Below are 25,490 nucleotides of genomic sequence, written 5' to 3'. Positions count from 1 at the left end.
TCACCTCCAGAATTTTTGTTTGATACTTTTAAATTATTTTAATCTTCATTAAAATTATCTGATAGAATTCTAAATTCCTTCTATGTGTTATCTTGAATTTCTTTGACTTTCCTCACCACAGCTATTTTGAATTCTCTCTCTGAAAGGTCACATAATCTCTGTTTCTCCAGGATTGGCCTCTGGTGCTTTATTTAGTTCATTTGGTGCAGTCATGTTTTTCTGCATTGTGTTGATGCTAGCAGATATTCTTTAGGGTCTGGGTATTAAGGAGTTAGATATTTACTGTAGTCTTCACTGTCTGGATTTATTTGTAGCCATCCTTCTTGGGAAGGCTTTAAAAGTATTTGACAGAACTTAGGTATCATGATTTAAGCTGTTTCTGCTTTGGGAGGAACCCCAACTCCGGAAACACTGTGGCTCTTGCAGATTCATAGAGGTACTGTCTTGATGGTCTTGAATAAGATCCAGAAGAATTCTCTGGATTACCAGGCAAATATTCTTTTTCTTTTCTCTTACTTTCTCCCAAGCATACAGACTCTCTCTCTTTGTTCAGAGCCTACTAAAGCTGGGGGTAGAGTTACACATGCACTCTTGTGGCCACCACCACTATTGCTGTGCTGGGTCAGACCTGAAGCCAGCACAGCACTGGGCCTTATCAAAGTCCTGCTGTTACCACTGACTGGCTACTGCCTATGTTCATTCAAGGCCCTGTGGCTCTACAATAAGCAGGTGGAAAAGCCTGCCAGGCCTGTATTCTACCTTTCAGGGCAGCGAGGTCCTCCAGTACTTGGGTGGGTCCACAAATACCATCTTGGAGTTGGGGACTAAAGTGAAAAACCTTAGAAGTCTACCCAGTATTCCATGGTATTGCAGCTGAGCTGACATTCAAAACACAAGACACAGTCTTTTCCACATTTCCCTCCTCTTTCCAAAGGCAGAAGAGCTTCACCCTGTAGCCACCACCAACAGTGGCCACAATGAATACTGTCAGACTGCCACCAATCTTTCCTTAAGGCCCAAGGGCTCTTCAGTCAGTCAGCTTGTGGTGAATGCTGCCTGGCTTCAGACTCAACTTTCAGGGCACTGGACTCCCCTCTGGCATAGGGCAGGTCCAGAAATGGTGTCCAAGAGCCAAGTCCTGAAATAAAGGCCTCCAAGAGCTGGCATGGTGCTCTACCCGCTTGTGGCAGTGTTGGTACCTGAGGTGCAACATAAAGTCCCATTTACATTTTCCTCTGCTTTTCTCAAGCAGAAGGACTCTCATCCAGTAGCCACCATAGTTGGAAATTTGCTGAGTCTAACCTGAGTTTGGATAGTCTCAGAGTCTCACTCAAAGCCCTCAAGATAGCATCTCAATATTGTTGCTGGCTATAGAGGGCCCAACATCATAACATCAAACACATTCGCTCTGAGGGATGAATAAAAATAATAATATTCTATACCTAAAGAAAATACAGGATCTCTGTAAACCTGTCAAAGATCTACAGCAACCATGCAATTTTTCTATTTAAAAAAATCACAAAATAGATGAGAGTAAGATAACAGAATAGAAGGCTTCATTGATTATCCCCACACAAGAACACAAATTTAACAAATAATTACACAAAAAAGCACCATCATAAGAACTCAAAAATTAGGTGAGCACTCACAGTATCTGGTTTTAACTTCATATCACTGAAAGAGGCACTGAAGAGGTAGGAAAAACAGTCTTGAATTATCACACCACCCCTTCCCCATCCCCCAGCAGTGGCTGTATGGTGCAGAATGTGTTTCTGTGTGCCAGGAAAAGAGAAACTGCAGCAACTGAACTCAGCACTTCCCTGTTATAGCAGAAAACAAAGCCAGAAGAAAATTAGCTAATACTCATCGATGGAGTGAACACTTAAACCGGCCATAGCCAGAGAGGAATAGCCAATCCCAGCAGCCCAAACTTCGGTTCCCACAAACCTTGTCAAAGTAGGCTAAAGCACTCTGGGGCCCTAAATGAAGTTGAAAGGCAATCTATGCCACAAGGACTGAAACACCTAGGTAAATCCTAGTGCTGAACTGGGCCGAGAGCTGTTAGAGTAGGAAGGCACGTGACCTACCATGATACCAGCTGAAGCAGATAAGGGAGTGCTAGCATCACCCCTCCCCTAACTCCCGGCTACACAGTTTGCAGCTCCAAAGGAGACAGATTTCGTTTGTTTTAGGAGAGGAGAGAAAAGAGTGGGAAGGACTCTCCTTGCATTTTGGATAAGAGCTGAGCCCAGCAAGATAGGGCACTGGTCAGCTTTGTGGGGCCTCTTTTCCAGGCCCTAGCTCTTGAATGACATTTCTAAACACACTCTAGGCCAGAAGGGAATGCACTGCCTTGAAGGGAAGGACCCAGTCCTGACAGCATCCATCACCTACTAACCGTAGAGTCATTGCACCCTGAATAACCAGCAGCAATTCCCATGACATTTTGGATGAGACTCAGACTTCCTGGCTCAATTTGAGACTCAGCACCTTCCCAGCTATGGTGTCTATTATGTGAGAGTCCTTCTGCTTGAGAAAAGCAGAGGGAAGAGTAAAGGGGACTCTGTCGTGCACCTTAGGTACCAGCTTGGCCACAGCGTGGTAAGCATCAGCAGGCACTTTTGATCCCTGATTCCAGGACGAGAATCTTGGACAGTATTTCTGGACCTGCCCTAAGCCAAAAGGGAGACCAGTGCCTTGAAGGGTGAATCCCAGACCAGGCAACATTCACCACAGCCTGACTGAAGAGCCTTGAACCTTATGGGAACATGGTCAATAGCCTGGCAATACTCCACATGGGCCTATGGGGGCGGCGGGGCAGGGGGGCGTTGGCTATGGGTAGAGGCTCTTCTGCCTTTGGACAGGGGAGGGAGGAGTGTGAAAGTCTGCATCTACTGATTTGAATGCAGGCTCAGCCACAGTACAGTATAATAAATTGTAGACTTCTAAAGTTTTTGATTCTAGACCCTGGTTCGAAGACAGCATCTCTTGAACAGCCCAGGGCCAGGGGGAGCTTGCTACCCTGAAGGGAAGGACACAGGTCTGGCTGGCTTTGCCACCTGCTAATTGTAGAGCACCAGTGCATTGAGTAAACATAGGAGGTAGTCAGGTAGTGGTTACATCAGGCCTTGTGTGAGAACCAGTGCTATGCTGGCTTTAGGTCTGACCAAGAACAGCCATAGTGGTGGCAGCCACAGGGGTACTTGTGTTACTCCACCCCCAGGTTCAGGGATCTCAGAACAGAGAGAGAGAGAGACTCCATTTATTTGGGCTAGTAAGGAAAATGAATATGAGTCTGTGTCTGGTTATTCAGAAAATTCCTCTGGATCTTGTCCAAGACCATAAATACAGTACCTATATCAGTCTACAAGAACCACAGTATTACTAGCCTTGGGGTGCTCCCTAAAACAGATGCACCTAAGATTACAAAATCCAAGTCCTTTTAAATATCAGGAAAGCCATTTAGAAGGACAGGTACGAACAAGCACACACTGAGAAGACTACAATAATACGTAATTATTCAATGCCCAGAAACAGAAAAACATCTATAAGTATCAAGATAACCCAGGAAAACATGACCTCATGACTTTAATAAAAAAATGAATGTCAATAAGAGATCACCAATTACATGAAGGTACAAAATTCACTGTTAATATTAAGTACAAAGAAAAACACAGAATATTATATCATTGTTATTGTGGTGTGCAAACTACTGCTATCCTAAGTAGAAAGACTAAATAATAAACCAATCAAAAATAATACCTACAACAACTTTTGAAGACATAGAGTACAATAAGATACAAATAGAAACAACAAAAATCAAACAGTGGGGTACAAAGATACAGTGTTTAATTTTCACTATATTTTTTAGCTTGTGTGTTTGTTTATGCTAAAAGTGTTGTTATCCCCTTAAATTAATGGGTTGCAAGATAGAATTTACAAGCCTTGTGGTAACTTTAAACCAACAAAATACAACAAATATTAAAAAAATAAAAAGCAAGAAACTAAATTGTATCATCAGAGTAAATCACCTTCCCTGAAGGAAGACAGGAAGAAAACAAGAAGAAAGAGAAGACCACAAAACAACCAGAAAACAACTAACAAAATGGAAGAAGTAAGTCCTTTCACACCAATAATAATATTGAATGTAAATGGACTAAGCTCTCCAATCAAAAGACACAAAGTGGCTGAATGGATGAAAAAAAAAACAAGACCATCTTGATCTGTTGCCTACAAGAAACACGTTACCTATAAACACACATATAGAATAAAAATAAAAAGATGAGAAATGTTATTCCAAGCAAACAGAAACCAAAAAGAGCAGCAGTAGCTATACTTTTCTCATACAAAATAGATTTCAAGACAAAAATTGTAAGAAGACACAAAGAAAGTCACTATATAGTGATAAAGGTGCCAATGCAGCAGAAGATATAACAATTTTAAACATACATGCACCCAATACTGGAAGATCCAGTTATATAAAGCAAACATTGTTAGAGCTAAAGAGAGAGATAGGACTCTATACACTAATAGCTAGAGACTTCAACACCCCACTTTCAGCATTAGACAGATTTTCCAGACAGAAAATCAACAAAGAAACATTGGACTTAATCTGCATTATAGAGCAAATGGATCTGATAGTTATTTGCAGAAAATTTTATCCAGGAACTACAGAATAGATATTATTTTCCTCAGCACATGAATCATTCTCAGGGATATTTATGTTAGGTCACAAACAAGTCTTAAAACATTCAAAACACTGATATAATATCAAGCATCCTCTCTGACTACAGTAAAATACAACTAGAAATTGATAACGAGGAAGTTTGAAAACTATACAAATACATGGAAATTAAGCAATATACTCTTGAATTACCAGTGGGTAAGTGAAAAATTAAGAAAGAAGTTGAAAACAATTCTTGAAACAAATGATGATAGAAACACAATATACCAAAACCTATGAGATGGAGCAAAACCAGTACTAGGAGAGAAGCTTATAGCTATAAGTATGTCCATGAGAAAAAAGGAAAAACTTCAAATAAACAATCTAACAATGCATCTTAAAGAACTAGAGAAGCAAGAGCAAACGAAACTGAAAATTAATAGAAGAAAAGAAATAATGATCAGAGTAGAAGCAAATGAAATTGAAATGAAGAAAATAATACAAATGATCAATGTTACTAAAAATTATTTTCTTTTTTTGAAAAGTTAAACAAAGTAGACAAACCTTTAGCCATACTAAAAAAAGAGAGAGAAGATCCAAATGAATAAAATCAGACATCCAAAAGGAGACATTACAACTGATGCTGCAGAAATTCAAAAAATCTTCAGCAGCTACTATGAGCAACTATATGCAATAAATTGGAATTTCTATGGAAAATGGACAAACTCTTAGACACATACAACCTACCATTATGGAACAAGGGAGAAATCCAAAACCTGAAGAGACAAATAACAAGTAATGAGTTCCAAGCTAAAAAAAAAAAAAAAAAAAAAAAAAAGCCAGTAAAGAAAAGCCTGAGACTCAATGGCTTTCCTGCTGAATTCTACAAAGTATTTAAAGAAGAACTAATGCCAATCCTACTCAAGCTATTCCAAAAAATAGAGGAGGAGAAAAATCTTCCAAATTTATTTTATGTGGCCAGTATTACCCTGATATCAAAACCAGACAAAGACAAAAAAAGAAAACCACAGTCTAATACCTCAGATAAATATTGATGCAAACATCTTAAACAAGATACTAACATATCAAATTCAACCATACATTTAAAGGAACATTCATCATGACCAAGTAGGATTTATTACTGGGATGCAAGGATGGTTCAACGTACACAAATCAATCAATGTGATAGATCAATAAAATGAAGAATAAAAGTCATACAATTATATCAATGGATGCTGAAAAGGCATTTTATAAAATGCAACATCTCTTTTTGATAAAAACTGTCAAAAATCTAGTTGTAGAAGGAACATACCTCAACATAATAAAAGCCATATATGGCATAACCACAGCTAGCATCATACTGGATGGAGAAAAAGTGAAATCCTTTTTTCTAAGGTCTGGAACACAGCAAGGATGCCCACTTTCACCACTGCTATTCAACATAGTATTGGAAATCTTAGCTAGAGCAATCAAACAGGAGAAGGAAATAAATGGCATAGAAATTAGAATGGAAGACGTAAAAGTATTCTTGTTTGCAGGTGATATAATTTTATATTTAGAAAAACCCAGAGACTACAAAAAACTATTAGAACTGATAAACAAATTCACTATGGTTGCAGGATACAAAATCAACATAAAAAATCAGTAGCATTTCAACATGCCAACAATGAACAATGTGAAAAATAAATTTTAAAGAGTAATTTCATTTTCAATAGCCACAAAATATAATTAAATACCTATGATTTAATTTAAGCAAAGTACATAAAATATCCCTATAATAAAAACTATAAAACACTCATAAAAGAAATTGAAGAGGACACCGTAAAAATGGAAATTCTTTGTTCATAGATTGGAAGAATCAATATTGTTAAAATGTCCATACTACCCAAAGCAATATACATATTCAATGTAATCCTTATCTAAATACCAATGTCATTCTTCACAGAAATGGAAAGAAAACAGTCCTGAAATTTATATAGAACCACAAGAGATTCAGAATTGCCAAAGCTATTCTAAACAACAACAACAAAAACTAGAGGAATTGCATTACCTCACTTTAAATTATACTACAGAGCTATAGTAACCAAAATAGCATGTTACTGGCATAAAAACAGACACAGACCAATGAAACAGAACAGAGAAGCTGAAAGAAATCCACACAGCTACAGATAACCTATTTTTGAGAAAGATGCTAAAAACATATACTGAGGAAAAGACAGTCTTTTCAATAAATGGTGCTGGGAAAACTGGATATCCATATGCAGGAGAAGAAAACTAGACCCTTATCTCTCATCAGATACAAAAATCAAGTCAAAATGGATTGAAGACTTAAATCTAAGACCTCACACTATGAAGCTACTACAAAATTTGGGGAAAGCCTCCAGGACATTGTTCTAGGCAAAAGTTTATTGAGCACAGAAAACAGAAGTAGACCTGAACAAATGGAATCACATCAAGCTAAACAGCTTGTGTAAAGCAAAGGAAACAATCAACAAAGTGAAGAGTCAACCCACAGAATGGAAGAAAATATTTCTGAACTATCTATCTGACAAGGGATTAACAACCAAAACATATAAAGATCTCAAACAACTTTATAGGAATAAATCCAATAATACAATAAAAAAAGAGCAGAGGATTTGAATAGGCATTTCTCAGAAGAAGACATACAAATGGTAAATAGGCATATGGAAAGGAGCTCAACATCATTGATCATCAGAGAAATGTAAATCAAAACTACAATAAAATATCATCTCACCTCAGTTAAAATGGCTTATATACAAAGACAGGCAATAACAAATTCTGGCAAGAACATAGAGAAAAGGGAAACATTGTACACTGTTAGATGGAATGGAAATTAGTACAACCACTTTTGACTTTCCTCACAAAAATGAAAAGAGAGCTAGCATATACTCCAACAATCCCAGTGCTGGACATATACTCAAAAGAAGTCAGTATATAAAAGAGATGTCTGCACTCCCATGTTGGTTGCAAATAGTCAGGATTTGGAAGCGACCTAAGTGTTTTTCAACAGTTGAATTGATAAAGAAAATGTGGTACAGATACGCAATGGAGTACTATTTAGCCATAAAAAAGAATGAGATCCTGTCATTTGCAACAACATGGATGGAACTGGAGATCATTATGTTTAAGCAAAATAAGTGAGGAAGAAAAAGACAAATATTGTATGTTGTCAATTATTTGTGGGATCTAAAAGTCAAAACAATTGAATTTATAAACATAGAGTGTAGGAGGAAGGTTACCAGAGTCTGGGAATGGAAGCGAGCAAGGTGGTGGTAGAAAACTGAGGATGGTTAATAGGTACAAAAAAAATAGAACGAATAAAAGATGCTTCATATTTAGTAGCAAAACAGAGTAACTATCATCAATAATAATTTAATTATAATTTTTTAAAAAATAAATAAAAAATAAATAGATAACTAAAAGACTACAATTGGATTGTCAGTAATACAAAAGATAAATGCTTGGAAAGATGGATACCTCATCTTCCATGATGCAATTAGCACACCTTGCATGGCTATATCAAAACATCTCACCTATCCCATAAATATATATACCCGGCATGTACCCACAAAAATTTAAAATTAAAGAATGTTTTACAAAAAGGACAAGGCAAGAGTGTCAGCTCTCACTACTGGTTCTGAGCATTGTATGGGAAGTCCTAGATAGCACAATAAGACAAGAAAAAAATAAAGAGTATACACATTGGATAGGAAGAAATAAACTGTCTTTATTCACAGAGGACATGATCATCTATGTAAAATATCTCAAACAACTCCCAAAATAAACCCTTCTAGAACTAATAAGAAACTACAGTAGAGTTGCAGGATATAAGGTTAATATCTGAAAGTCAACTGCTTTCTATATACCAGCATTGAGCAATTGAAATTTGAAATTTAAAAAATTATATTAGGAATACATAATTATAAATTATATCATATATAAATTATTATATTATATATAAATTATATTACATTAGGAACAAAAAATAAAACAGGTGTAAATCTTAAAAAAATACGAGATATATATGTAAAGTTAATTATAAACCTTGAATGAAACAAATAAACCTAAATAGATATTTTATGTTCATAGATAGAAAGAGTCAATATTGTCAAAATGTCAGTTCTTCTCAGATTGATAGTTTCAGAGAAATCCCGACAAAAATCTCAGAACATGAATTTGTGGACATCAATAAATTGATTATTAAGTTTGTATGAGGAGGTAAAAGACATAGAATAGACAACAGTATTATTGAATGAAAATCACAATGTTGGAGGACTGACGCTACCCTTCTTCAAAACTTACTATACAGTTACAGTAATCAAGACAGTGTGATATTGGCAAGAAGAGTAGACAGATAAGTCTGGCACTGTCATGGCAGTGCATGTCTGTAGTGCCAGTTATTTCAGAAGCTCAGTGGGGAGTATTTCTTGAGCCCAGAAGTTTAAGTCCAGCCTGGGCAACATAGCAAGATCTCATCTCAATAACATGGATAGACAAATAGATCAATGAAACAGAATACAGAGACCAGAAACAGACCAAGATAAATATAGTTGACTGATCTTTGACAAAGGAATAAGGTCGATAAAATGGAGCAAACATAGTCTTTCAATTAATGGTGCTGAAATAACTGGGCATCCATGTACACAAAATAAATCCACAGACAGACCTTAAAACCTTCATAAAAATGAGCTCAGAATGAATCACAGATCTAAATGTAAAACGGAAAAATATATAACTCATAGCAGATAAGAGAAAATCTGGATGACCTTGGGTTTGGTGATGACAACTTAGATGCAACACCAAAGGCACAGTCCATGAAAAAGGGGATAAGGTGGATTTCATTCAAATTAAAATTTTCTCCTCTATGAAAGACACAGTCAGGGCAATAAAAAGATAAGCCAAAGATAGGAGAAATATTTTCAAACATTATCTGATAATGGACTGCTATCTAAAATACACTAAGAACTATTAAAACTCAATAATAAGAAAACAAAAAGCCTAATTTTTAAATGAGACAAAAACCTTAACTGACACCTCACCAAAGAAATATACAGATGGCAAAGAGGCATACAAAAATATGCCCAGAATCAGATATCACCTGAGAAATCCAAATTAAAGCAGGAATGACATATCACTATACATCTATTAGGATTGCCAAAATCCAGAGCACTGACACCAAATGTCGGCAAGAATGTAGAAGCAACAGGAACTCTCACTTAGTGCTGGTGGAAAGCAAAATGTTATAGTCACTTTGGAAGACGGTTGTTTCATACAAAACTAAATCTACCTTTACCATATAATGTCATATTCCTTGATATTTACTCAAAAGAGTTAAAAACTTATGTCCACACACAAACCTGCACATGAATGGTTATAGCAGCTTTTTTCATAATTGCCAATACTTGGAAGCAAGCAAGATGTCTTTGAGTAGGTTAATAGATAAACTCTTGTATATCCAGACACCAGAATATTTTGCAGGACTAAAAAGAAATGAGCTATGAATCCATGTAAAGTCATGGAGGACACCTACCTGCATATTACTAAGTAAAAGGAGCCATTCAGAAAATGCTATACATTGTATGATTCCAACTATATAACATTCTGGAAAAGGCAAAACTATGGATACAGTAATATGATCAGTGATTTACAGGAGTTGAGGTCAGGTAGGTATAAATAGGTGGAGTACAACAGGATTTTTAGTGAATCCACTTTGTACAATACTATAATGGTGGATACATATAAATTTGCCAAACCCATAGAATGTAAAACACTCAAGTGAATCCTAATGTATACTATGGATTCTGTGTTATAAACAGTTATTAATTTAGGTTCATCAGTTGTGACAAATTTACCATTCTGGTCATGAGATGTTGAATATCTGGGAAGCAATGCACCTGTGAGGGCTGGAGGCATATGGTAAATATCTGTACTTTCTGTTCAATTTTTTTCTGTGAGTCTGAAGCTTCTCTAAAATTGTATATTTTTAAATGATAGCAAACTGAAGGGAACAGAATATTTAAAAAATTATACACCATGACCAACTAGGATTTATTCCTGGAAAGAAAGGATAGTTCAATGTATAAAAATCAATCAGCATGATACATCACATTAACAGAATAAAAAGGAAATAAGCACATGATCATCTCAATTGATGCAGAAAAATATTTGACAAAATTCAACAGCCTTCAAGATAAAAACACTCAACAAACTAAAACTTGAAATTTCTCAATGGTAAAAGGCTGAAAGCTTTTCTTCTAAGTGATGGAACAGGGCAATGATACCCTCTTTTGCCACTTCTATTTAACCTGGTACTCAAAGTCCTAACCAGAGCGATTAAAAAATAAACAAAAGGTGTCCAAATAGAAAAGGAAGAAGTAAAATGATCTTTGTTTGCAAGTAACATAGTCTTATATTTAGTAAGCCCTAAACATTACACACAAACACACATACACACACACACATACACATCAACACACACTCACAACTAGAACTAATAAGAAGATTCAGCAAAGTTGTAGGATGTAAAATCCACACTCAAAAATCACTTGCATTTCTGTCCACTAACAATGAAATCTGAAAAGAAAATTTAGAAAACAAGTCCATTTTCAATAGTCTCAAAAAGAGTAAAACACAGAAATGAACTTAACGAAGGAGGCAAAATATTGTACACTAAAAACGACAAAATGCTGCTGAAATAATTTAAAGAAGATACAAATAAATAAAAATATATACTGTAATATTGGAGTGAAAGGCTTAATAATCTCAAAATGTCAATATTACCCAAAGGGATCTACAGAGTCAATGCAAACCCTATGGAAACATCCCAAAGACGGTTTTTGCAGAAAAATCAAAATCCATCCTAAAATGTATTTGGAAACACAAGAGAAATCAAGTTGCCAAAACTATCCTGAGAAATAAGAATAAAGTTAGAGGACTCACATTTGTTGATTTCAAAACTTACCAAACACTATGGTAGTCAAAACAATTTGCTACTAACATAAAGACACACATGAAGTAATGAAACAGAACAGAGATCACAGAAATAAACCCTTGAATACGTGGTCAATTGATTTTCATCAAGGGTGCCCAGACTATTCAATGAGGAATAATTAGTCTTTTTCATAAATGGTGCTGGGAAAACTGGATCTCCACAGGCCAAATAATAAAGTTGGACCATTTACACTATATACAAAAATTAACTCAAAAGTGATCAAGAAACTAAACTTAAGGGGTAAGACTAAAATATTCTTAGGGGAAACATTTAAGAAAAGCTTCATGATTTTAGATTTGGCGGTGATTTCCTGGATATGACAACAAAATTACAGATGACAAAAGAAAAAGTAGGTAAAGTGGACTTCATTTAAATTATAAGCTTTTGTGCATTAAGGGACACTATTAAAAGAGTGAAAAAGCAACACACAGGAACAAAGAAAATACTTACAAGTCATATATCTAATAAGAGATTGGTATCCAGAATATATAAAGAACTTCTACAACTCAACAACAGAAAACAAACTAACAAATTAAAAACCGGGCAGAGGACTTCAGTAGAGGTTTCTTCAAAGAAGATATAAGCACATGACATGACACTGAACATCCATCACTAATCATAAATGCAAATCAAAGTCACAATGAAAGACCCTTCATAAACATTAGGATGGCTACTATATAAACAAAAGCAAGAAAATAGAAAATAACACGTGTTGAGGAGGATAAGGAGATATTCGAAACCTTGTGCACTGTTTGTGGAAATATAAAATGGTATAGCTGCTGTGGAAAACACTATGAAGTTCCTGAAAAAACTAAAAATAGAATTACCGTATTATCCAGCAATTCCACTTCTGGGTATATACACAAAGAAATTAAAAGCAGGATCTTGAAGATACATTTGTACATCCATGTTCAAAGCAGCATTATTTATAATACTAAAACATGAAAACAACACAAGAGTTTATCGACAGAAGAATGGATGAGCCAAACATGGTATACACATGCAGTGGAATATTATTCAGCCTACCCTTCATGAAAGAAAGGAAATTGTGACGCATGCTACAATATGGATGAACTTTGAGTATATTATGCTCATTGAAATAAGCCATTCATAACAGGACAAATATTGCATAATTCAACTTGTATGAGCTATCCAATGTAGTCAAATTAATAAAGACAGAAAATAGAATGGTGGTTGCCAAGAAGTAGGGAAAGAGGAAAATGGGAAGTTAATGTTTCATAAATATAAAGTTTCAGTTGGGGAAGATGAAAAAGCTCTGGCAATGGATTATTGTGATGGTTGCACAACCATGTGAATGTACCTATTACCACAAAACTGTACACTTAAAATTGATTAAAATGTTAAATTCTATGTTTTATATATATATATAACAATTAAAAATAAAATGAAAAAAATCAATGATCAGCAACAGTACTTTAATGCGTTTAATGAGAATATTTTCCAAGATCTCTGAAGTTTTCACTTAAATACCAGTAGGATCAAAATTCACAATCCTATTGTTAGAGATAAGGTTAATGGGCTTCCCTAAATTTTATTCAATGAAACAGGAAATTTGGATGTCAGGAAGCCCACAATCACATACTAATAGAAGTGTTATTGCCCAGCCATTCAGTATTAAAATCTTTCAAGGCTCCATTCAAACTTCTCTTCGTTTGTACTCCCTACACTGACATGAAGAAATTTCTTTTATATCTAGAGTTTCAATTATCATTTACATGCAGATGACTCACAGATTTATGTCTTCACTTATCTCCATGGGAACATTTATTTCATGCCTCAAAGTCACCTCAAACTTGATGTGTCCAAGACTAAATTAATGATCAGCAACTCCACACTTGGTCATTTTCTATCCATCCCATTGAGTAAGCCATAAAGCCAGGTACTTCACTCCCCTTTAGATCCCATATCCTATTATGAGCTCCCACACCACTATGTACTCCTTGCTATCATTTATCTCAGCACTTTCACATGCATTTCTGTATTTGATTAATATCTGTCTCTTACACCAGAGTGCACATTCCAGGTGGACAAAGACTTTATTTTTGCTCCTAATCAGATTCCTAAAATACAACACAGTGTCTAGTATGTAAGTGTTTAATAAATATTAACTGAATCAATAAAATGTTAAGCTTTGTACTCATAGCTAGGAAATGGTGTGATATAAAAAAATAAAAAATAGAATTCCTCCCCTTCCCATCTATATGAAGATGAGGTTTGTGTACCTAGCAGAGTTACTGCGTTGCAGTTGGACGCTCACCTTGAGATTACGGTGACTATTGTTTTTAAATTCTGGGTCTTAGGTTAGTGTCATAGTGAACTGAGGAAAGTTCCCTTGTCTGCATCACAGAGTGTGTGATGGAGGTGTGGCTGGCTTCTTCAGTGTCTCGCTGCACAAAACCCCTAGGCGGACCAGGCAGAAGGGCAGGTTGTGGGGCTCGACTTCATGAGAGCCTCTAGGGGTTAATGTTTACAGCTCCTGAGGCTGCAGAGAGTGTGTGTTACCATATCCTCTTTTAGTTTTGGTGTCTATAGGTGGCTTGTGTTAAACAGCTCAATTAGACCTTCTGCCTTATTGCAAGGACAGAGAGTTTCCTATATCCAGAGTTCTTGACTTCAGGTACCAGAAAAATTGGATCCCACATGGGCTTGGAGAACGAGCGCAAGGTTTTATTGAGTGGAAGTAGTTTTTGGCAGATGGTGGAGCCATAAGGGAGATGAAGTGGAAAGGTGGATTTCCCCTGAAGTTGGGCCACTGAGTGGCTGGGGTCCCCTCCAATCACCCCTATGCATCTTTCCACCAGTCAATGGCCTGCCAGCTTGCCCGTGCCTATCAGTGTGCTCTCACCCCTCGACATCCTCTCAACGTCCAGCCTCTTGTGTGTTCTGCTGGTGTATTCCTCTGGACATCCAGCCACTTGTGTCTGTGCCTGCTAGGGTCTCCAGTTTTTTATAGGCACAGCATGGGGACATGGCAGGCCAGGGTTGTCTTTGCAAATGCAACATTTGGGCAGGAAAACAGAAATGCCTGTTCTCACCTAGGTCTGTGGGCACAGGCCCAGGGTAGGGAGCCCTAGCCAGGGACCATGCCCTTCCCTTTCCAGCACTTCTCTGTCCCACTCCTGTATCTATAGCCTACATTTAACTGAATTTCTTGAACATTTCTAACTTGTCTAGTGCAAGGATTCCTGTATGTGTTACCTCCCATCAATACAAATCCAACTACACTGTTCAATTCTTTCGTTGGAGAGTATTAAATACCTGATGCTCACAAATCAGGGTGGAGGTGGAGGTCATGTGAATAAGGATGGGAATGGGGGAGTTTATCTCAGAGCTCAAACTCCATGGATTCAAGTCCTGCTTTTGCTAAATAGTTTCAAATGAGTTTAAAACCTGCATCTGTTTCCACATTTGCAAAATTAGACACAGTAGTAAAAATACCTTGGCTCTGAAGAACCAAACACCACATGTTCTCACTTATAAGTGTGAGCTGAATGATGAGAATACATGGACACATGGCAGGGGGTAACAAAACACACCGGCCTGTGGGGGGCGGGGGTGGGATGGGTGGAAAGGGAGAGCATCAGGAAGAACAGCTTAATGGGTGCTGGGCTTAATATCTGGGTGATGGGTTGATCTGTGCAGGAAACAACCATGGCACACGTTCACCTATGTAACAAACCTGCACATCCTACACATGTATCTCAGAACTTAAAATAAAAGTTGATTAAGAAATAAAAAATAAAATAAAAATAAATGTCATGGTATAAACATGAAATTAAAAAAAAAAACGATACCTTTAGTGCAAATTTGTTGTGAGGCTATGTGAAAATGTCCCCAAAATTATTTCTTAAACTGTATAATGACACAAATGTATGTAATTATTCCAATGTGACTAGGGTTGGAGTAAATTCTAAAATAGCAATGTGAGTGTGGAGTAGGTAGTTTCTGGCAAAAATAATTTGTGGGTAACTACTTTTTACAGTGCGTTTCTGTCTTGTTTTTGAAGTGAATAAAGGAGTGGCTGCAGCAAAGACATATTTTTTTTTTAAGTAGGAGCAGTTTTAAAATACTCTATTTAACCAATCCATTTGGAGGCTATACTTCCACCACGTTTCAGCTTCCCAGAAATCCCTAACTTCCTCACTGTCTTTCACTCTCCTCTCTAAGGACCTGACACTAACCAGGTGGGCGGTTACTAAGTGCCGCCTGGTTTCCGGCAGGACCGGTTTTTACGTCATCTTATTGTGGCGCAGCATCTCCGCGTGCGTGCCCAACTGTGAGGTCGCGCGTTCTCAGCAGTATATAAAGCGGGACAACCCCAGAACATCCCAGTTGGACCAGGCGGTGCAAGACACATGGCAGTCTGGCCTGAAGTTTCCCAAAACAGGCTGGCTAGAGGCCCACTGCTTCCCAACTACCAGCTGAGGGGGTCCGTCCCGAGAAGGGAGAAGAGGCCGAAGAGTTAACATGAACATCTTTTTACTCCTAGCGAGCGGCATTCTGTGTGCCTTGATTGTCTTCTGGAAATATCGCTTTCAGGTAACGGTGAATGTAAGGGAGATTTGAATTAAATGAAGCTAGATAAGTATATGGACTGGGGAGTGTGTATGTAAGAGAGTAAAATACAGTAAAATGAGAGGTAAGGGGAGATCATCTCATTCCTCTTTCGCTCAAAGGAGCCCCAGACTTTTACCCCCTCACTCCCGCAATTCCCGTATTCTGACCAGTGATTCGACAGTTGTGGTCTCTTCTAAAAAGCCCCAAGTGCCTAAGTAATATGGTCAGCTTTTCACTCATTGGAGAGCAAAGTGCAGTTGTCAGTGCCCATTCCCCACCACCGTCTCCCCACTTTAAGATAATCTTACCTTCTCTCTTTCTTCTCTTGCTTCTCCTCCCCAACGTGTCTGTTTGCTAATCTCGCCATCTTTATTTTAAGGGTGCTTTCTGGGCATTCACAAATAATTCGAGTGTAAATGTGGATTTTCTGGTGTTAAAGTCACTAGTGAGGTGCTTTTAGATAAGAGTCAAAGACAGTGTTCATATGTTTACCTACTGGGCTGCTCAGGAAATGTAAGGAAGGATATGAAACTTTGGCACTAACGGGTATTTTCATATTTTTTTTTCTCAGTCTGGTTTTGGAAGAATATATTTTTGAATTAATGTAGTAATTCAATACATTTTTAATCTCTACATATTAGGGGAAATCAGTTTATTTTGGTAACCAAGATTAAACAAGTTGTTTTTCGGTAGTTTGGAAATTGCTTAATTTGATAAACTACAGATGTATAATTTCCTTCCTTTACAGGGAAACAATGGCGAAATGTCATCAGTTTCAACTGCTTTTGCACTACTAAGACGCTTTTCTGGGTTAATTAGCAGCAATACAGACAACGATCTTTTATTCAACAACCTCTCTCGAGATATTTTAAATAATTTCTCACACTCGAAAAACATGCAGAAGCGACTATTGGCAAACCTGAAGAGGGTGGAATACCAAATGGCTGAACTGGAATATTTTCTAGTTAGCGAGGGTTTGAGAGGTGCGTCAGGTCACCAGAAATTCACCTCAAAAGTGTACAGGATGTAATGCCAGTGGTGGAAATCATTAAAGACACTTTGAGTAGATTCATTTGATTGTGTGTTTATACTAAATGAATTATTTTTTAAGAGGGAGGGGATGACAAGTCAGGTAAAAAAAATCCAGATACTTATCGAGTTTCTTACTTACACTTTAGGTAATTGATTACATGTTGCTAAAATATATTTACTGGGGAAGGAATGTAAGCACAATAGAAAAAAAGTTCAAAAGTTTATTTTTAAAAAATAAATAAGCTACATTAAACAATATAGTTGAGATATAGTGATTTTTATTTCATTCAACTGTGAAAAACAGTTTTCACTAATGGTTTATAATGCAATACCATAAATTGTCTCCATAAATTACTTTGCATTAAAGTAAGTAGGATTTGATGGAACTGTTTCCCCTTGTGTAGAATGCTGTTTCTTGCCACTGTTGAATCTGGGTAATAACAATAAAAACTATTATTGAACACCCTACAATATGCCAAGCACTATGTTAAGATTTGTGCTTTACACATTTGTGAAGACAGTGACAAAAACTTTTAACTACTCTTTGTGGTCAGCTTTTGAAAAAGATTTCTTTCCTTTCACACTTCTCCCAATTAGATATTCTTTCATTTAAAATCAGCCAGGCACAGTGGCTCATGCCTGTAATCCCAGCACTTTGGGAGGCCGATGCGGGCAGATCATGACGTCAGGAGATCGAGACCATCCTGGCTAACGTGGTGAAACCCCATCTCTACTAAAAATACAAAAAATTAGCCGGGCATGGTGACACGTGCCTGTAGTCCCAGCTCCTCGGGAGGCTGAGGCAGAAGAATCATTTGAACCTGGGAGGCGGAGGTTGCAGTGAGCCAAGATCACGCCACCGCACTCCAGCCTGAGGGGCAGAGCGAGACTCCCTCTCAAAAATAAATAAATAAATAAAATGAATTTTAAAAAATGAAATAAAATGCCCAAATCTTCCCTGAATTGCAAAAGTCACCTATAAAAATTTGGACACTTTAAATAGTACCAAAATGTAGTGGTAGAATGCATGTAATATAATGTGGATTAAAATTAAGGAAATGTATTTCTAACCTCTAGTTAGCCATCTGTTTTCAAATATTATTTTTTAGAATCTTGTATCTAAGGAATTAACAATCTGTTGAAGTTTACTAATAGCATTTGACCTGCCTTCAAGGGAAACCCTCAGAATGTCAGACACTTGCATCTTAGATGTATGCACATAACTTACTGAGGTGATTCAGTTAGAGGCCTACCTATTTACGTACTTTCATGTCCCCTCCCCCCTAAATAAATTACCAGTATAAATTAAAGAAATGCCTTAATTTCTTACTCCTTTCATCTTCAATTACAAGAAAGAGAAAACAATTTAAAATATTTAAGAAAAATTATTCCTTCTATTGTCACTCATTTGCCAAGCACAAAATGTCAGCAGTAGTGTATGTGGTTCTTAAACGTCTTTAGGTCACAGATTTCTTTGATATTCTGATGAAAACTATGGACTCTCTCCCTAGAAAAATGCATGTAGAAGTACACACAGAAAATATTCCATATAATTTCTGTTTTTTACATTCCCTGAAGCCTATTTTAAGAACCTTAAGAATTGATGAAAAGTTCTTTATATATGTAGGCAGTGTTTATCATCATAGGCTGTGATGCTTAAACCAGTTGTCAACAGTATATAACAAATATGTAAAGCTCTTAGTAATATATTTAATTATCCTTTGTGAGGAAACTAGGACATGGGACTTCTAATTTGGCTTTTCTCATTCTTGGCAAGTTTGACGAGTTTTTCTTCTAATAGTATGTAAGTAAGTTATCACCTGTAAGTAATAACTTATTCATATAAGGCAAAATCACTCTATCAGCTGGGTATCACAATCATAAAATGCTAGATTTGATTAAAGCCATTTTCTCATTAATGTTTCGGTCCATATGCTACTTGAAATTAAACATGTATTTCAGAGGGTATAATGAACAACTCTTAATTTTGTGAAACACAATAGAAATTAAATGGGTCCTAGTTTTGTTCCGAATGACCCAAGGAAGGAAGATTGTATATGGGAAAGGAAGTACTCAAAATTTCATTTTCTAGATTTCTTTCTTACTGGCCACTGGATCCTTATTTTTCTCTTATGTCACTCTTTATAAAGAACATTAACTACACGTTTCACACAGAAAACATGAACTGTAACAAATGCTTGAAGTTTTTAAACATATTTGGATAAAAATATTAAACTACAGTCCTCTTATAGTATACATAGTCCATTTTTGCATATATTTATGACATTTCTAATTAAGTGAGGTCTTCAGTTTTAACGCTTTCTTTTAAATGTATTGATTTATATTCCCCACAGATTTGTGGAAAAGAAAGATTTTATATTAAGAAAATATAAGTAAATAATATTTTAAAACTTGTATAGTGGAAAATGTAAATATTTCAAAGCAATTAGCCCCAAAAAGCCTTCAATGTGTTAGAAAAGCATTCTAATATTTACAAAAATATAATTATGATATACAGACAGTTATGTATGTATGTGTGTGTTTTACAGATAGATAATCTAAAAAGAAATAGTATCACATGGCTGAGCATTAAGAAATTCACATTTTTATATTGCATTCCTGCTTAAATGTGAGAAAAATCACACTATCATGAAAATAGTATGAACATTTCCCTACTCAGTTAACATACAAATAAAAAAGTTTCCCCCATTCTTAAAAAAAAATAACATTATACAATCATACATTTTTTTCAATGAGATCTCATTCTGGTTTTCTGCTGCCACTAACAGTAGGTATGTCACTGTCAGTCTCTTTTTGGGGATATATCATGCCTTTATATCTCTCCCCAGAACGTTGTTCCAGGTATGGAACCCAGTTAGAAGCTGGTCTGCAGCAACTTACAAGGCACTGAAATGAAAAAAAAAATTACTGTCTTAGAATTTAAGTGCTATGATCTGTAAACAAGTAAATATTGAACTGTACTTTCATTTAAATTTTTTTCTTTACTAACAAAAAATAAGAATCATAGGTAAAAAGTGATCATGTAAATTCGTATTAATACACAGTTTACCAAGATAAAAGCATAATCAAAAGTAACTAGTTGTTAATAGAACTATATTAACTACTAAACCAAAATAACTGAGTATGTAAATGAATTCAAAACAAGGTGTGTGAACCCATTAGAGTAACAGTGTGTCTACTCTGTATCTTCACTGAATTCTCAGACATTTCCATCCTGGCCTTAGGATGAGTGTGAGGTAAGGATCTAAATCAGTGTGTACCTGGGATATGTTTCAAGAACAAAGGAAAAAAAGTTCCAGGATCAAACCATGGATTTGGATCCATTGTTATATGGACTTGCTAATTTATTTAAATCTAAGACTCCTGAGCCTACTTTGTTGTTGTCTTACTGAGATATCATAATAAACTTTATCCCCTTAGACCTCCATGGAAGAAAGACGACTCAGGGTCTAGATTGAGTTCCAGATATTTACCAGGCTTATTCCAGTATGAAAACACTATTAGGATGTATATTATAACCAGATAAGGTTTCAAAAGTAGTGACTATGGATATAAACCAAACAGGTCATTTGCTTTGTGACATCTTCAGGGACAACTCAGCACAGGTATAGATGTCATAGCTGTCATATGCTAAGCACTGTAGCAAGGCCCGTGGATACAACAACAAGACCAGACTTCTCCCACAAGGAGCTTATAATCTACTATAGAGAAATACAGCAAATATATAAAGAATATAATACCATATTATGCAGTAGTAACAGATGGTTGTCAGGTATAGAAGTAGCCAAGAAGTAGGAGTAATTAATTGCATCTTATATATTCTCATATGACATCATGTGAGTAATCTTTAACCATAAGTAATTTGTATAAAATATAAAAAAAATTAATGCCCTCACTTGAAAGATGTTTTCTTTAGCCTGAATTATTTTTATGATAGCCATAATTGGAATCCAAATAATGCAGAAAATTATTATACACCAGCCTAGAGCAACTCCCCAGTCAGGGTATGGAATTGCACCATAATCAGGTCTATGGAATTGCATTAGTTACAGATAAATATTGCCGTGAAAGTGAAATATGCAAAGACAAAGCTAAAGATTCGACTTTATTGCACTAATGATTAGCAATTTGATTATGTTCCTTAGATGTGATTTATCAAAAATAATTAATATGAAAATATATTCAAGCAATTGAGATAATCTAGTAACAAGCCAGAAGACAACTATGAAAAGAACCTAAATAAATAACTTTCCTTTTTACATTGAATAAATTTTTCCAAAATTAATACTGTCATATATTTATAAATCCAAATACTTGTTCAACATATATTTCAAGAAAATGCTAGATCATATATCAGATTAAAAGTAAAATAATATCTGAAATGTTCTGTTATTGAGCTTTTCTCTTTGATTTATAATAGCATGATTTTATTCTATGCCATAAGCTAACCAGCATATAGATTAATACAATAAGAATGTGAAGTACATTTTAATGGGCATGCTTTTCTCCTTGCTTAGGAACTGCTTCTATTCTTTCCCACTGCACAAAGCTCCCCTTTTAGCACATCAAAAACACACATGCATTTACACACACTATTTAGCTGTTTTTGTTTTACTAAAATCAATGAGAAAACAATACATTGTAAGAATCTTTATAAGTAGATCTATCAGTTTAATTTTAAAATTGTATTAATCCATTTTCACGTCTGATAAAGACATACCCGAGACTGGGAAGAAAAGAGGTTTAATTGGACTTAGAGTTGCATATGGCTGGGGCGGCCTCAGAATCATGACAGGATGTGAAAGGCACTTCTTACATGGCAGTAGCAAGAGAAAATGAGGAACATACAAAAGCGGAAACCCCTGGTAAAACCGTCAGATCTCGTGAGACTTATTCACTACCACAAGAACAGTATGGGGAAACTGCATCCCTGATTCAAATGATCTCCTACTGGGTCCCTCCCACAACGTGTGGGAATTATAGGAGTACAATTCAAGATGAGACTTGGGTGGGGACAAAGAGTCAAACAATATCATTCCTCCCCTGTCCCCTCCAAATCTCATGTCCTCACATTTCAGAACCAATCATTCCTCCCCAACAGTCCCCCAAAGTCTTAACTCATTTGAGCATTAACCCAAAAGACCACAGTCCAAAGTCCCATCTGAGACAAGGCAAGTCCCTTCCACCTATGAGCCTGTAAAATCAAAAGCAAGCTAGTTACTTCCTAGCTACAGTGGGGGTACAGTTATTGGGCAAATACAGCCATTCCAAATGGGAGAAATTGGCCACAACAAGGGGGTTACAGGGCCTATGCAAGTTCCAAATCCAGCAGGGCAGTCAAATTCTAAAGCTCCAAAATGATCTCCTTTGATCCCATGTCTCACATCCAGGTCATGCTGATGCAAGAGGTAGGTTCCCATAGTCTTGGGCAGCTCTGCCCCTGTGGCTTTGCAGGGTATAGCCCCCTTCCTGGCTGCTTTCACAGGCTGGTGTTGAGTGTCTGCGGTTTTTCAGGCACACGGTGCAAGCTGTCGGTGCTACCATTCTGGGATCTGGAGGACTGTGGCCCTCTTCTCACACCTCCACTAGGTAGTGCCCCAGTAGGGAATCTGTGTGGGGGTCCAACCCCACATTCCCCTACCATACTGCCCTAGCAGAGGTTCTCCATGAGGGCCCCAACCTTGCAGGAAACGCCTGGGCATGCAGGAGTTTCCGTACTTCCGAAATCTAGGTGGAGGTTCCCAAACCTCAATTCTTGACGTTTCTGTACCCACAGGCTCAACACCATATGGAAGCTGCCAAGGATTGAGGCTTGCACCCTCTGAAACCAGGGGCTGAGTTGTACCTTGGCCCATTTTAGCAATGGCTGGAGTGGCTGGGACACAGGGCACCATGTCCCAAGGCTGCACACAGCATGGGGACCATGGGCCCGGCCTATGAAACCATTTTTTTTTCCTTAGGCTTCCAGGTCTGTGATGGGAGGGCCTGCCATGAAGACTTATGACATGCCCTGGAGACATTTTCCCCATTTTCTTGCAGGTTAACATTCAGCTCCTTGTTACTTATGCAAATTTCTGCGGCCACCTTGAAATGGGTTTTTATTTCCTACTGCATCGTCAGGTTTCAAATTTTCTGAACTTTTATGCTGTTTCTGTTTTAAAATGGAATGCTTTTAACAGTACCCAAATCACCTTTTGAATGCTTTACTGCTTAGAAGTTTCTTCTACCAGATACCCTAAATCATCTCTCTCAAGTTCAAAGTTCCACAAATCTCTAGGGCAGAGGCAAAATGCTGCCAGTCTCTTTGCTAAAATGTACCAAGAGCCACCTTTGCTCCCGTTCCCAACTAGTTCCTCATCAACATCTGAGACCACTTCTGCCTGGCCCCTATTGTTTATATTACTATCAGCATTTTTTTTTCCAAAGCCATTCAACAACTCTCTAGGAGGTTTCAAGCTTTCCCACATTTTCCTGTCTTCTTCTGAGCCCTCCAAACTGTTCCAACTTCTGCCTGATACTCAGATCTAAAGTCACTTCTACATTTTAAGGTATCATTTCAGCAACGCCCCACTCTACTGGTACCAATTTACTGTATTAGTCCATTTTCACACTGAGGATAAAGACATACATGAGACTGAGATAAAAATGAGGTTTAATTGGACTTACAGTTCCACATGGCTGGGGAGGCCTCAGAATCATGGCGGGAGGTGAAAGGCACTTCTTACATGGCAGCGGCAGGAGGAAATGAGGAAGATACAAAAGTGGAAACCCCCGATAAAACCATCAGATCTCATGAGACTTACTCACTACCACAAGAATGGTATGTGGGAAACCTCCCCCATTATTCAAATTAATCTCCTACTGGGTCCCTCCCAGAACACATGGGGATTATGGGAGTACAATTCAAGATGAGATTTGGGTAGAGACAGAGCCAAACCATATCAAAAATTCAATGGCTTCATTTCATTAATTTAATTACAGAGATTTAAATGTATTTTATAATTATTATAAATGTACATAACTATAAGAGAATGACTGAGGGATAGTGGAGTTCAATACACATGACTTTATACAAAATAGATGGCATTGTAAATCATTTCATATGTAATACTTTTGCATTTTAAATTAAATTCAGGTGTCAAACCTATGTAATCATTGAATATTAGCTTGTTAAGAGGTCCAGCTAGACCTTCTAAGTTGACAAGGGGGCTTATTTTACTATGGAGACTTGTCAAATAAAAATATTTAGCAGCATTTCAAAGTCATTTAGCAGCATTTTTAAAGTCATTTAGCAAAAATATGGAGTATCCAAATATTTCAATTCAGCATATCCAGTTCCAAACTGCTCACTTTTTGAAATTGATCTCATAATGTTAAAGAAATGTAATCCTCTCTGCAAACAAATATGACACTTTAGATTTGATGCAAATCATGGATAGAATTACTTTTCTAGGAAAACCTTTTCCTAGAAGGCTAATTGCCTTCCTCAATTGTTTTCTCTTCCTATCAATATTTTATTTATTCTAACCAACTTATTTATTCTAAACAGTATCTAAAATGAAGAATAAATTTAGCCTTGAACTATGACAAGGGAAAATTATATCTTTTTCTGTGTCAGTTGTTACATTTGTCCTATTATTTTGTACTTATCTATCTAATTATCCCCAAATCTGTAAAGACTACAAAGGCATAAACTTTAGTGTTAGTGTTCACCATTGGATTCTTACACAATGTGAAAAAGCAGCTGATCAGTAACTATGTGCTAAATAAATATATGAATATAATTTTTTTTTGTTTTTGAGACGGAGTCTTGCTCTGTCGCCCAGGCTGGAGTGCGGTGGCACGATCTCAGCTCACTGCAACCTCCGCCTCCCGGGTTCAAGCGATTCTTCTGCCTCAGCCTCCATAGTAACTGAGACTACAGGCATGCCACCATGCCTGGCTAATTTTTGTATTTTTAGTAAAGATGGGGTTTCATCATATTGGCCAGGCTGGTCTCAAACTCCTGACCTCGTGATCCACCCGCCTCAGCCTCCCAAAGTGCTGGGATTACAGGTGTGATCCACTGTGCCTGGCCCAATATATGAATATAATTTTATACAGTTTTCCTTATTTTAATTATGTTTTGTGTTCATATGCTATTGATAAAATAATTTTGTATTATTCCTAAAGGAGAAGCCTATG

General features: G+C 36.8%; 1 long non-coding RNA gene across 1 annotated transcript; it reads left to right on the top strand.

The window, feature by feature from the left end:
* Positions 1-16,016: 16,016 nt before the first annotated feature.
* Positions 16,017-17,321, top strand: LOC465821 (uncharacterized). Its single transcript, XR_010154691.1, has 2 exons — positions 16,017-16,235; positions 17,002-17,321. It is a non-coding gene; the product is annotated as an uncharacterized LOC465821 (long non-coding RNA).
* Positions 17,322-25,490: the final 8,169 nt, after the last annotated feature.

This window comes from Pan troglodytes, chromosome X (genome assembly GCF_028858775.2).
Source record: "Pan troglodytes isolate AG18354 chromosome X, NHGRI_mPanTro3-v2.0_pri, whole genome shotgun sequence".
Taxonomy (NCBI): domain Eukaryota; kingdom Metazoa; phylum Chordata; class Mammalia; order Primates; family Hominidae; genus Pan; species Pan troglodytes.
Note: the sequence above shows the minus strand (reverse complement) of the source record. Positions and strands in the feature narration are given on the sequence as shown.